Raw genomic sequence first — 15,903 nt, 5'->3', positions numbered from 1 at the left:
AACTTTATATTTCTAATTCTTGGATATCATCATCATCATTGTCGGACTCAAAGACTTTCTCTAACACAAACTAGGTTATCTAAGAAAACTGGCTTTGGCAACTGCTGTTCTTGTGCTTACCTTACTACTGCCAGGCTGAATCTCCAACCTTCATAACATACACTTACTTCTGGTTAAGCACCGCCATTCTGGGAAAGGACCAAGGGTCCATCAAGCCCAGCATCCTGTCTCCGACAACGGCCAATCCAGGCTTCAAGAACCTGGCAACCCCCCCCTCCCCCCCCCAAAAAAAAAATAGCTGTAGTTTTCTTTCCCTCCTCTTTCCCTCTCACCTGCACATTTCCTCCTTCTTGGAAAGGGCATGATTAATGTGTTTACATTAAGATAAGAGTAAGAACAAAAATACTATGTGTGTATCTCTCTCTTTACATTTTCACTGAGTGTACTAGTACTGTGCCTGCTACCTTCTCTATCTGACTCCACCTGGCCCTCAGTTGTACTGGGGTAGCATACAGTACTGGGCATGTCACTGCCTCAAGCAGAAGTAGAAAGATACAATTCAAACTAGAGTACTCTGTCACTTGTATCTAGGTTTCACAAGCTTTGGTTTTTAAAAGAGTAGAGAGGTGTGGTAGCCGTGTTAGTCCACTTTTAAAGGTAATCAATAGAAATAAAACAAAATAAAACATGGAAAAGAAAATAAGATGATACCTTTTTTATTGGACATAACTTAATACATTTCTTGATTAGCTTTTGAAGGTTGCCCTACTTCACCAGATCCGAAATAAGCAAATGTTGATAGATGACAGTATATATAAGTGAAACATCAAAGCATTTCAATAGCAGTCTAACAGGATGGGGTGGATAGGTGAGAGACAGGGAGATATGCATGGAGACAGGAGGGTGACAAACAAAGCAGTACATTTTTATGGTTTATAATGGGCTAGAAAACCTAGATCTTTGTTAAGTCCTATCTGGTGGGTGTCAAAATATTTAATCATTCTGACTTCAAAGGTCTTACGTTCCTGTATTGTTTTAAAGTTACCTTTCAAGATTCTTACTATGAAATCACTGGTACAGTGTTCTGGTTTTGTAAAGTGCCACCACACTTTCATTGTCTTCAGTCTCCTTTTCACATCTATGTTCTTCCTTCCTCCAACAACGTCTGCTTACAGATTCAGTTTGGATGGAACCAGACATTGTGAAACTAAACCATTACCTTAAAAATAAACACCTCAGACCCTGCATGCCAATCTCCTGACCTTACAAAAAATACCCTCATACAGGACAGGATTGCGAAATACATGATGCTCTTCCTCCCCACCACCACCTTCAGACAAAGTAACAAAAAAAGAGCCGTATTAGCTTTAAAACACACACACACACACACACACACACACACACACACACACACACACACAGCTACAAGCAACTAATCAGCATGCAGAGGGAGCAAGTTGTCCTAGGAATGACCCTACAGGTGTCAAATTGTCAATTAGTCAAACAATAGGAGAGGAAGAAAAGCAAAGTGCCCTAGCAGTGTCTCCACAGTTCCAGTAGTGTGCACTATTTGATACAAATGTGCACTACTCAGAGTGTGCATGCTTATCATGTGGAGGGGCATAATTGAACAGGGCGCCCAAGTTTTCCTGAGGGCGTCCTCGCAGGATGTCCCCACGAAGGGCGGGAAAACCCGCATCATCAAAACAAGATGGGCGTCCATCTTTCGTTTCAATAATACGGTCGGAGACGCCCAAATCTCAACATGTAGGTCGACCTTAGAGATGGTCGTCCCTAGAGATGGTCATCCCCGGTTTTCAGCGATAATGGAAACCGAGGACGCCCATCTCAGAAACGACCAAATCCAAGCCCTTTGGTTGTGGGAGGAGCCAACATTCGTAGTGCACTGGTCCCCCTCACATGCCAAGACACCAACCGGGCACCCTAGGCACTGCAGTAGACTAACTGATGCACTAACTGAACGGAAAAAGGCATGCAGTGGTCACTAACCACCTCCCACCCAGAAAAAAACAACTTTAAAAACTTTTGTCTTTTTTTTTTTTAGAGTATGGATGAAGGATGTCCTTCGCTATACCTCCGTCCCTGTGATTGCAGTTGAGGATGTCCAAAATGTGGATTTTTCTATGAGAAGGATATCCATGCCTTGGCTACCCCCTTTATTTATTTGGACTTTGGATCACAAGTGGCAGCAGTGGGATTTGAACTGGTCACCTCTGGATTACAAGACCAGTGCTCTAACCACTAAGCCATTCCACTACCTTGAAATTTGGTTGTCCCTGTGGAGGGTGGGGGGGGGACACATGAGGACGTCCAAAATGTTTGAAAGAAGGACGTCCACGCCTCCACTGACACACACATACCTCGCCCCTAGGGACCTGCATACTGCCCCCCCCCCCCCCCACAGGGACAGCCAAATTTCAAGGGTGTGGCATGGAGGAGTGGCCTAGTGGTTAGAGCACTGGTCTTGTAATCCAGAGGTGGCCAGTTCAAATCCCCCTGTTGCTACTTGTGATCCAAAATCCAAATAAATAAAGGGGTGTCAAAGGCATGGATGTCTTTCTCACAGAAACATCCACACTTTGGACATCCTCAACTGCCATTGCAGGGACAGAGGCATAGTGAAGGACATCCTTCACCCATACTCTAAATAAAAAAAGGCAAAAGTTGTTTTTTTCAGGGTGGTTAGTGACAACTGGGGGAGTCAGGGGAGGTCATCCGCGATTACCTCCGGTGGTCATCTGGTCATTTTGGGCACATTTTTGTGGCTTGGTCATAAAAAAAAAGGATGAAGTAAACCAAGTGTTCATCAGGGACACCCTTCTTTTTTCCATTATCGCTTGAGGACACCCATCTTTTAGGCACGCCCCAGTCCCGCCTTCGCTACGTTGCTGACATGCCCCCGGGAACTTTGGTCATCCCCGCGATGGGAAGCAGTTGGGGATGCCCAAAATCAGCTTTCGATTATGCTGATTTGGGCGACCCTGAAAGAAGGACGTTCATCTCCTGATTTGTATCAAAAGATGGGTGCCCTTCTGTTTTGAAAATAAGCCTGATAGTGCACACTCATCAAATAGTGAATTCTACTTTCCAAACATGACACAGGACACATTTTCAGATTTTTTTACGTTGTTTTTGGGTTTTAATGACTTGAAACAACACGGGTTATGTCAATTTCATATCCCATATCATTTCTAATGACAGCCCATCCCTACTACTTAATTAGGTAAGAGCCTCTCCTACCCTGTTAAATAATACTGAATATCTATCTCTAAAATGTTAACACTATAATTTTTTCCTTAACAATCCTCACTTAATGTCCATTTCAAACAGTTGCCTGTGGCATGGGATTATACGCTTCAATTTTTCAACTAACAAATTTAGAAGACTAGCAAAAATAGCAAGAATATAAGGAGAAGCAAGTAAGATAGATCAGAAAAGAAACAAAGGAAATAAGATAATTTTTTTCAGATATGTAAGAGAGAGGCAAACACAAAGAAAGAATAATAAAAATAAATGCAAAAATGGGTTTCATAAGGAAGGGGAAAAGCAGAAGGAAGAAATCTTAAAGCAAATTCTTTTGCTCAGTATACACAGCAGGGAAAGAGATTTGCCAAAATCATGAAAGGGTTATAAATAATTGTGAAATGATCACATATCATTTACAGAGGAGGAAGTATATAAAGAGCTATCACAAATGAAAATGAATAAGGAATAAGGCAATGTGACTTGATGGGTTAAACTCTCAGAGAGTTCAAGGGAGCAATGATTACATCTATCACGGCTTTGTTTGTCTTTGGAAACAGTGGACTAGAGAGCAGATGTAATCCCACTCCATAAAATAGAAACAAAGTGTAGGCAGATAATTAGAGATATTCATCTAATATCAGAAGTGGGAAAAGTTATAGAAATATAACTAATTAAAAAAATAATCCAGTACATTGAGGTTTGATGTTCAACTGGATTTGCATTATCAACGTTTACGTGAATGTCAAAGGTGTTTTACCATAATAATAATGGTATCTGGTATGGATGAGCACCCCATTCCTCCCCCCCAAAACTTCATACCACAACCACCTCCTGAACACCTTAATTAAACACACAGTCCAAGCAAAGTTAGAATAACAAATTGGTTTATTCACAAATCCAAGGCGAAGAGTATCAGAAATACCTCTATGATGCTATCTGAGCCATTAAGAAAGTTACAACTTTTTCAGAACACCTTAGCTAAGCTAATTTATAGATTCAAAAACATTTGATAGTGTGTCTTTTATCTGAAAACACTACATTAGCTTCCCATACATCAGAGAATTCAGTTTAAATCATTGTGCTTACTACTTCAGGTGGATTATGGACTCGCCTCTGAATTATTAAGCAGTTTAGTGAATACTGCCCTGTAAGGACATTCATCTCATTTACGGCTTTCTTTGACCTTTCAACCTCCTTGTTCCAGAGATGTTTGGTATCTGCAAATTTTTAATACTTTATATTCGTTTTCTATAATTGCCACTTGGAATTTGTTACCATCACGGATACAATTGGAGTCTACTTACCTATTATTTTAAAAGAAACTAAAAAACCTTTTTGTTCGATAAATGATACAGATTTGGGCATGTTATGTGATTGTTTTTGGTTCCCTTTTTTGTTATTGTCATCTATATAATTGTGAACTGCGTTGAACGCGAAAGAGGATATAGCAGTATGCAAGTCTTCCATTGACACTGGCATAACTTGTCATTAACCCCAGATGACAGAAGTGCTAACATTTACATGCAGAATATTTGCATAAACATTTAGAATAATGGTATTTACTCATGGATGCCAAAATTTTGCCTAAGCACTATTCTGTAAATGTCTACTTAATTACAAAGCATATATTTACAAGGGGGTGTACACATAGGCATAGCTTGCATGGAGCAGGGGCGGGACTTACATTTATGCATATAATTTATAAAATATTATAATATATGCATACCTAGGGTTACCATATGGCTCCAGAAAAAGGAGGACGGATTGAGCCAGCCGGGTTTTACTTCCATTGCTTTCAATGGAAAGCAATTGCTTTCAATGGAAGTAATTGAGCCAGCTGAGTTTTACTTCCATTGCTTTCAATGGAAAGCAATGCAAGTAAAACCCAGCTGGCTCAATCTGTCCTCCTTTTTCTGGAGCCATATGGTAACCCTATGCATACCTGTGGCAGTTAAGCACAAACACATATAGCTCTATGGCTGACATAAGTGCTGGTGCCTAACATTTATTTATTTATTTTTTTTTAATTTTCCAATCTTTATTGCAAAATAAGCCAGAAGTACAAAACATCCTATATAATAATTCTCACCTCCAACAGGATGTGCCTGGGACCGTGCCTCCCTCAGAGGTGGTCTGCTAGGCAGGCACGCACTGATGTCAGTGATGTCAGTGACAGCTGATACCAAAGCAAGGGGAGGAGTATGGAAACACGCAGAGCGTGTTTCCCTACTCCTCCCCCTGTGTTACAACCCACTGCACCCCCCCTTCCGCGACCCAGTCGACCCCCCTTCTCGGCAAAAATCATCCCCCACCGCCGTCCAGTACCTGTGCTGACAGGGGACCCCAACTCCCGTCAGCCGAAGTCCTGTGCTGGCCTTCGCGCCGTTGCTTCTTCAATGATCTTCGGTTCAAGTTCCTCTGCGTGCGTCTGATGTCAGATGCACGCAGAGCAACTTGGACACAAAATCATTGAAGAAGCAATGCCTTGAAGGCCAGCACAGGACTTCTGCTGATGGGGGTTGGGGTCCCCCGTCAGCAGAGGTACTGGACGGCGGCGGGGGACGGTTTTCGCTGAGAAGGGGGGTCGACTGGGTCGCGGAAAGGGGGTGAAAATGGAGGGATGGCAGAGTCTGGAACAGCGAGGGAGGGAGGGAGGGTGGGGGATGGCCTTGCTAGTGCCCGTTTCCTTCCCTTTTGAAACGGGCATTTTTTACTAGTAGTAATACAAACCTAACATTGTGCATGAACAAAAGTCAGATATGCCTATCGAATCCCTCCCCTACCCATTCCTTCACCTCGCCTCCTATGTCCCAATAAACAATATCCCAACCCCACCCTTGGGAAATATGCATGCATTCCAGAAAACAGCTCCCGTTGTCTCCCCCCAATCAAGTCTACTTTTAACTGTATATATCCTGCCTCTACTTTTCAATATTTTTCTGAGTCCTCTCGCAACACTTATTCAGAATTTAAACATTAACATATACTTTTACACAGATGATGTCTTATCAGTTTCTCCAACGTCAATTTTTTGCATGGATCTTTCTCTTCTCCAGCACTGTCTGAAGGCCATTGCCCACTAGCTAGCTGATCATAAGCTACTCCTAAACCATAACAAAATGACTGAATGACTGCTTGTTGGATCACTGGTCTTCTCTCTCAGCTGTCCACTCCTTTAGTATTATTTGATCTTTCTGTCTCTCCACAGTTCACTCTTTTAAGTACTTGGGTGTTATCGATTCCAAACTTTCATTTCACCATCAGGTCTCTAATGTTGTGAGGCAGGGGTTGTATGTCCTATGTAAACTTCGTACGATATGTACAATCTTTGATACTTCCACATTGCACAATCTTGTTCATGCCTATCTTATATATAAGCTGAATTACTGTAATACCATCTACATGGGCATTTCTTTATTACAGATTAAATGACTTCAGACCCTGCAAATATCTGCCGCACACTTCCTCTGCTGTGCTAGAAGATCAGACCACATCACTCGATTAATCATTTACCTTCACTGGCTCCCTTTTCCTTTTCAGATCTATTTCAAAATTCTCTGTTTAGTCCATAAAGCACATCATATTGGCCTTCCTTCCTTTTTGGCCTCTCTCACTGTCCCCTCTACACCCCATCAAGGTCTGTTAGATCTCTTGATTCCCATCGGTTGGTTTTGCTGGGCCCCAAATAGGCACATCTCAAAGCAACAAAACACTTTGCTTTTTATATTCTTGGTCTCAAGCTTTGGAATGACCTCCCCCTAAAGATTCAGGGAGGGGAGGGAAGTGTTATTCGAGGTGTTTAACACTCTTTTAAAGACTCATTATTTTTCTCAGGAATTTGAACATCGGCACTAGAGAATTTTCCTGTTATTATTTTGGTCTGTCTTCATTATGTATTGTGTCATCTAGGAGTCCTTTCACCAAGCGGTGGGTAGGGGCTGTTTTTGCCACACACCAGGGCCCTTTTACTACAGTGAGTAAAAAGCCCCTAAAAAAAGACATGGTCATGCAGTAAGACTATTCTTACCATATGGCCATGTGGGGGAACCACTTACCACCACCCATTAAGGTGGCGGTAAAGGCTCCCACGGTAACCCAGCGGTAACCGGGCAGTGTATGGCACTACCCGATTACCGCTGGGTTAGCACCACGCTAGAAATTACAGAATTATTTTCCGTAGCACCGGAAAGGAAATGGCGTGCACTCAAGGCGGAACTATCGCTGGCAGCCGTGTTGGGACAGCGGTAGTTCTGGGTTGCCGTATGGCAATCCTTTAGTAAAAGGGCCCCCTAGTGCTGTATTACCCCCCCCCCCCCCCTTTATTTTGTTTTTTTTTTTCATTGCTGCCAAAGCGTTCTGTCCTTTTATAACTTTGGAGTTCCTTTCCACTTTTACTTTTGTTTTAGTATTGAGATCTGCTCTGACCTGCATGCTCATATGGTGCAGTATATCAAATTTTAATAAACACACACACATATATATCCAGATAGGCTAATATTCTATAAAGGACAGTAGGCACCTATGTTCCCTTATAGAATAGGCTCCCAGCAGGCACCCAGTTATAGAACTGCTTGCCATATGAGTAGCAAAATGGAAGCAGCCAACTGAAAAGTTTTAACTCCAAACTGCTGGGCTGCTGATAGCCCAGGGTCCCACCATCACCATCCATTTCTGGTGACCAGCATTGAATATCCAGTTTCATTTTTGGCCACAGCAACTTAATCGGTTAAGCCTATATTCAGTGCTAACTGGTTAAGTGCTTAGTGGTTAAAAATAGGCCTATTTTAACCACTAAACATAACTGCTGCTATCCATGCAGAACCTACTATGTTGCACGATATAGAGGAATTTGAAGAAAAAGATTGGACCTTTGATGTGAGTTTAGTCAATTCCTGAAGAACCTAGAGGGGCATTTTCGATATGTGTAAATCTGAATTTGGACGTTTTACACAAAAAGTCCAAATCCTGAACAGGAAAGAAGGTCATTTTTGAAAGTGAAAAACGTCTTTTTTTTTCTAAAATACTATGGACATTTTGTATTTTGGACGTTTTGTGATTTGGACAGGGTTTTTTTTCGTCCATTATGGAAAAAAAAACGTCCAAGTGCAAAACGTACAAAATCAAGCCATCGGGATGTACGAGGTGCCAGCATTTTTAGTAGACTGCCCCCCCTGACATCCCAGCACAGCAATAGAGCACCCTAGGGGGCACTGCAGTGGACTTCATAAAATGCTCCCAGGTACACATCTGACCATTGCTCCCTTACTATGTCTGTTGAGCCCCCCAAAACCCACTACTCCTAACTGTACACCACTACCATAGCCCTTACAGGTGAAGGGAACATCTATATGTGGGTACAGTGGGTTTTGTTCTGTCCTTTGACAGCCTTACCTGGTTGGGATAGATTCCTGTAATGTGTTTAATGTTTTACTGTAGGTCACTGTAATGTTAGATAAGCAAGGCATTATGTGAAATGTAGTTCACAGGTAGTGCAGACACACTTGTTTAGGAAACTATTATTATTGGTGTGCTGTTGCCTAGACCTTTTTTCTCAGCCTAACTTGGCTCTGTTCTCATTGGTCTTTTTGGCATCTTGTTCTGTGGGCTTGTGGGCTTGAAGGAGCCCCCCCCCCCCCCCCTCTCCTGTCCAGGTTCTCTCTCTGGCTGACTTGGTAGCTGTCTCCATCTTATTTCTGACAGCACCTGTCCTCATAGACTCCCTGGAGAGAACTCGGTTTTTCTTGCCAATGAGATATTGCATTTTCAACCTCCCATCTGTGAGCTGCTCTGCCTGTGTAACTGCTTTTCTACCTCAGCAGTAGAACTGCCCTTTTCCTCAGATCTCTGATTCCATCCAGTGAGGCAGCTTTCAGAATACGAAGGCTCTGTGCTAAGAGGCACCTCTTCTGACTTGTGAGTAAACTATTTGTTATTCAATAAAGGACATTTCAGCAATATAAAAAGACTTCAGGGTGTATTGATGTGCTGAGGTTATACATCAAGATACTGAGATCTTACAGTAACAGGCTTCTGGTGAGTTTTGGAGGGCTCGCAGTTTCCTCCACAATTCTAACTGGTAGGGAGAGATAGTCCACCTGTCTGCAGTGCACTGCACCTATTAGACTACTCCAGGGACCTGCATGCTATTCCGATGGACCTGAGCATAACATCTGAGGGTGGCACAGAGGCTGGCAAGTAATGTTTTCATCACATTTTTGTGAGTGGGAGGGGGTTAGTGACCACTGGGGGAATAAGGGGAGGTCATTCCTGATTCCCTCCAATGGTCATCTGGTCATTTAGGGCACCTTTTGTGCCTTATTCATAATAAAAGTAGGTCTAGCTCAAAACATCTAAGTTTTAGTCCTGGACATTTTTGTTTTGTTCCATTATGACTGAAAAACGTCTAAGTCTTAGGAATGCCCAAGTCCCGCCCCTGAAATGCCCCCCCTTGAGATTTGGATGGACTTCTGATGAACTTCATAGAAAAATGTCTAAAAATAGGTTTCGAAAATACTGATTTGGACGTTTTTGTGAGAAAAACGTCCAAATGCAGACTTATGTCACTTTTTAGACATTTTTCTCTTTTGAAAATGAACCTTCTTGTCTCTTTAGCAATATAAGGAGCTATGTAAAAAAAAATGACTGTAAATTGGATGAGAGTATGATCAGACCATGAAACAGCAGCAGATGGAAAATTAACACAGTGAATAGTTAATGGGCTTGCACAAAACAACTAAGTCGAAAATATCACCAGCCTTATGTGTGGAGAGGTCAATAGCTTGGTTGAAGCCAAGGCCTGGCATCATTGCAAGACAATCTCAGTCCAAAGGTCTGTTGGGAACATTTACTCATATAGTCAAATCACCTTACACCAGCAGGTTAAAAGTGCAAAGTAATGCATAGAAATCATGGCCTGGTCCTGATTTGGAGAATTATATGTCTTGTATATATTTTTTTTTTAATTCTTTATTTATATTTTCAATATATCATTTACAAGGATAACCTTGTGGACATAAAACAGGCAAGTAATAAGTAATATTAATATTCTCATCCTGCATTATTCAAAACTCACAAAAGAAAATAAAAGAAGAAAAAAATGGAAAAGAAGAAATATCTTATACAGGAAAAGAAAATTAGAATTAACTAATCAATTAAGAAACACAATTAACCTTTCTTAGACCTCAAAACACGAGGGGGGAGTGATAGAATTAGAGAAGTAATCAAAACAAATAACATTTACTGAAGTAAAAGCTGCCATTTCTCCAAATTATTTCTTACATATTACTTTAGTTGTTTTATTTCTAGAAACGTTTTCAGTTGTTCCGGTGAAAAGAAATTATATTTAGTTTGACCTAATTTAACTACACATTTAGCCGGATATGCCAAAAAGAAAGATCCCCCAATATCCATTGTCTTTTGTTTCAAAGCAAGAAACGCCTTTCTTTTCTGTTGTGTTTGTTTTGTCACGTCTGGATACATCCAGACTTTAGATCCACAAAATTGAGCTTTGGAATTCCGGAAGTAAAGTCTTAAAATATTGTTGTAGTCTTGCTCAAAAACCAAAGAAATTATTAATGTAGCTCTATCCAATACTATTTCTGTAGATTGTTCCAATATTTCAGAGATATTTTGTAAGTCAGGCATATTCTGTTCAATACATTGTAATTCCCCCTTTGGTTTAGGAATAAAATAAATCTTATTTATAGGAGGAATAGAATCTAGGGGAATTTTTAATATCTCAGTCAAATATCTACGTAATGTATCAATTGGGGTTACCCCTGTTAACTTGGGAAAATTCAAAAGACGAAGATTAAGCCTTCTGTTATAATTCTCTAACTGTTCAATTTTCCTCCTCATTTCCATATTATCTTTAAGAGCCACATCTTTAAAGTCCTTAAGCGAGTCCACTTCTTTCCTCAAAGTTGTCACTTGCTTTGTTAAATCTTCTTTTACGGAATCAACAGTTAATTTTAAACCCTCAAACTTGGCATTTAAATTTGTAACATCACCTGAGGTTTTCTGCAGTGTAGTATTCATCCGGTCCAACATCACCCAAAGTGTTTCCAGGGTCACCTCCGGGCTTTTTGCTGAGGGAAACCGAGTTCCTTCAGCTTTCAGAGCCGTTTGTTGCGGTCCTGGGTCCTCAGTGGCTACCCCCTCCGAAACACTTCCGGAATCAGTGGGGTTTCCCTCCAGGGCCGCAATCGACGCTGGACACGGAGGGATCGTCGAAGTAGGTGGTGGCGAAAGGGAGGCTTCCTCTCCCAGCAGGGAACTCGCTTCTCCGAGAACCCCCGCTATGGGATCTACTTCCCTCTGAGACTTGGAGAAGCCGGGAAAGTATTGTTCTAGAGACGCTTGGGCCGGGGAAGACGTCAAGGTAGGCTGAGGAACATTCCTTAACGCTCCCTTCCTTTTAGAATGAGGCATTATCGCTCAGATAGAATAAATTTCCCCAAAACGCTCGGAGCTCTCTACCAACCTATCGGTCTGGCAGCCATCTTAACACGCCCCCCCCCCCCCCCATATGTCTTGTATATTAATACAAGTTCATAAGAGAAGGCACCCATGAGACAAATTAATAGAGCCTCTACTGAGTGCAGGATGAAAGGGATAGGGCTGAAAGAGATGGAAAGAGTAATTTGTTGCCATTCCACCTCTCTGGCCATGATCTCCTTGGCTTAAACCGATAGGCAGACTCACAGGGGAGAGAATGTTAGAGCAATACAGCTTTAGCTTCTTTGTGCTATATTTTGGTTAGGCATAGAATTTGCAGCCAATACCCTGAAATCAGATCATAAATAATTGAAGCCTTGGTCTGTCTTTAAGAATGAGGAAATGATGCATGCATGCATGGCTCCCCCCTAAGTTATTTAAAAGATCTTTTTTTTTTTTGTCTTTTCCAAGTTTCATGGGACACGTGGAGGGGCATTTTCGATATGACGTCTAAATCCGACTTTGGACATTTCAATGAAAACGTCCAAAACTCAAGTAGGGAAAATGACCATTTTCAAACCAGAAAAAGTCTATCTTTTTTCTTTGAAAATGACCATTTCCTAGATGTTGTGGAGCTTAGTACATCTATCTTTTTGGACCATTTTCCAAAGCAAGAAAAAGTCCAAGTCAAAAACACACAAAATCAAGCCATTGGGGCATAGGAGGAGCCAGGTTTCATAGTAAACTGGCTACACAGGCATCCCAGCAGAGCAGTGGGGCACCCTTGAGGGCACTGCAGTTGGCTTTATATAAAAGGTCCTAGATACATATCTCACCAATGCCCCCTTATACTGTATGGTGAGCCCTTCAAAACAAATGATAAACCTACTACACCCAACTATTCACCACTAAAATAGCCCTTATGGCTGCAGTTATCACCTATATGTGGGTACAGTAGGTTTTTGGAGGGCTGACACTTTCCACCACAAGTGTAATACTTGTGGAATATGGGCCTGAGTCACCTTCTCTACAGTGCACTTCACTGGCCATTAGGCTATTCCAAAAACCTGCTTGCTAATAGGACTGGTCATAACATCCGAAGCTGTCATAGAGGCTGGTATGTATTGTTTCATTTATATTTTTGCAGGGTGGGAGGGGGTCAGTGACCACTGAAGGAGCAAGGGGTGTCATTCCTTTATTCCTTCACTGGTCACTTTAGGGCAACTTTTCCATGGCTTATTCACTAATAATCAATATATAGACACTATTTCAGCAAAGACCAAATGTCAGTGACAAAACAATAAGCTGAAAACGTCACCGTATTCATGTATCTCTTACTATGAAATCCAATATGGTATTATGTTTTCATACTTTTGAACTTTTAAACACCATAATTTAATTGGAGGAAAAAGACCTCAGATGTCCTGGCTTGGCTGCAAGTATAATGTCTTAGTGCCAGCTCATACTGGACCCCAATCTTATCATTAGTCTAAAAAAAAACTCCAAATATTGAATTTTTTAATTTTCTGTTATTTTTGTTATTTTATTATTTTATGTATATATCATGCACTGTAACTTCTCCAAATGGCTTTCAAATCCTGGAATCACATTATTATTTTTTTTTTATTTTTTTTTTTTTATAACCATTTAAATTTTTACAAGCGATAAAACAACTTGCCGGAAATACAGAGAAAGTAATATATAGGAATTATTTCAGTCAGGTAATTCTATTCTCTTCCTTAGACCACTAAATAGGGAGAGTGAAACAAGACAAGGAGATCAATTAAACAGTAAACAGAAAAAAAAGTGGTATTAACCTGATTATCCCCAGATATTACTCGTCTAATTCATTATTCCACATTGATCATCTGGTTGGCTTCTTCAAGGCCAATACGGTTTATAGTCGAATCATTTCATTAAAAACATACTTATTGTCCAATATTAGTTAGAAATAATACATCTGATTACATTCTTTCTCTTTTAAAAACCAGAAGTTATTTAACAATACATATACTTAAGTCTCTAATTCAAATCCCACTGATTAAAGTAATCCCAGTTTTCACAGGCTTCACTCCTTTTAAAGTAATAATTGAGGAAATATTTCTGAGGAAAACTTTAGGAGTCATACCCGGAACTCTGGGAAAAACAATAATCTCTATATTAATCATCTATAATAATATTCATTTTATTATTCAAAGGTTCTGGTCTATTATCATTTTCAAAATCATAACCACTTCTTGCTCGTATAGAATCATTTGTGATATCAATTTTTCACTCTCAAAGGGTTCAGTTAAATTGTCCATGTAACTCTCTAATAAGATTATATCTGAAACAAAATTATTTACTGCCACCGTTAGGTCCCAAAGCGCCTTCCAGATGGTATTCAATGTAACCTCCACGGGAGCCAAAAACTCCAAGTTGATTTCTCTTAGGTGTTTAGGAGTAGTTCTACCGATTTGGGTTCTGCTGTAAACGTCCTCCGTTTCAGCATATGCCTCTAACTCACTCCTCCACTCCTTTGGACATGGTGGTTGAATAATTCGGGAGCGATGGAGTTGTTTTTTCCAGGTCCAAGAGCGTCAAAGCTCCTTCACAGGCACTAATCAAAGGACTCACCAACCCTTTCATTTGTGGGCAGTTCGTCGCGCAGCAGTCCTGAACTTGCTGCTCAGGGGACAAAACGCTGGCCATTGGCGGCTGACCGCCAGTTTCCCCTTCCTCTCAATTTAGATAAGTGCAGTTGCAGAGAGGAAATTTACGTAAAGAAGATGAAACTTCAGAGGGCAGCTGGGCCGTTGGGCATACAAACTTCAGGTCGCCATCTTACCACTCTCCCAGTTTGGGACACTCTTTGCCTGGTTTCTCCTCAGAGGCCTGCTGATATGGGCAACCCTTCAGCATAGCCCTCTGAGTCATTGAAACACAGAAGCCCCTCCACCACTACAAGGTGGTGTCCCTTCGGAGGGGGGAATCACATTATTTTATTTTTCCATTTCTTCATAGATTATTACAGTTCAATACAAAAAGGCACTTAGCTTGATTCTTGTACCCAATGGGGCTCTCCATTTCACTCTTTAGTCAAGCTTCATCAGGAGACTAAGCGCTCATAGAACCTACAAAATATATGTAATAATCAACCAGTGCCTTTGATATATATTTCCAATAATGATCACAGAAGAGTATACACTTACTATGCTCTAATTCACGTCAAACTTCCAACATGGTGTTTACTGACTGCAGGACATCAACCTTCTCTTTATAACCAGAAGCACAGATGAACCCATTAAATAGCTTTTTGTGTAACTAATTAGAATACGTTGATAGGCATCCACCATGTGAGGAAAATCAGAGAAAAACTGTTCATTCAATTTGTGAATTTAATCCCCAAGGCTACAGGGATTTCAAAATGTAAATCCAACGTTGTGCACAGGTTACCAGAATTTTATTACAATCCCCTCAACTAACATTGGACAGGACATGATCAACGGCAAAGCAATGAAATGATTCAAAACCATGATTTCTTTCTATGAAATTTTATACTAAAGGTGCTCCCTTCTTTTGTTTTTATCACACAGGAGTGATGTTCAGCTATCCAGTGGTGTAAACTTCTTGTGGTTTTGCCTACATATAATTTTTGGCATTCACATTTCAAAATATATACCATGAAAGTAGATTGACAATCTGTATTGTGTTTTAGTTTAAACACTCTTCCGTCCACCGGATTACTAAAGTCTTTAACCTCATCAGTCATAGAGCAAGTTTTACAATGACTGCAATTGTTATGTCCTCTTTGAATATCAGAAACTTCCTGCTTTGCTTTCGACAATAGATTTGCTGGACTTAGTAAGTGGAGTAGCATAGTGGTTAGTGCAGCAGGCTTGGATTTTGGGGAAATGGGTTTGATTCCCACTGCAGCTCCTTGTGACTCTGGGCAAGTCACTTAACCCTCCATTGCCCCATGTACAAAATAAGTACCTCTATATAATATGTAAACCGCTTTGACTGTAACCACAAAAAGGAGGTATATCAAGTCCTATCCCCTAAAAGCCTGAATTTGGTTTCCAGAACCTCCCTCCCATACTTTTTGTATATTATTGATACTGGCATGTACCAAGACAGTTGGCTCACTATCTAAAATCTTATTTAGATGACGTCTGAGATCCTCCACGTTTACACCAGGCAGGCAAGTTACCAAGTGAT

The sequence above is a fragment of the Microcaecilia unicolor genome, chromosome 2, assembly GCF_901765095.1.
Source record: "Microcaecilia unicolor chromosome 2, aMicUni1.1, whole genome shotgun sequence".
In the NCBI taxonomy this organism is placed as follows: domain Eukaryota; kingdom Metazoa; phylum Chordata; class Amphibia; order Gymnophiona; family Siphonopidae; genus Microcaecilia; species Microcaecilia unicolor.
Note: the sequence above shows the minus strand (reverse complement) of the source record.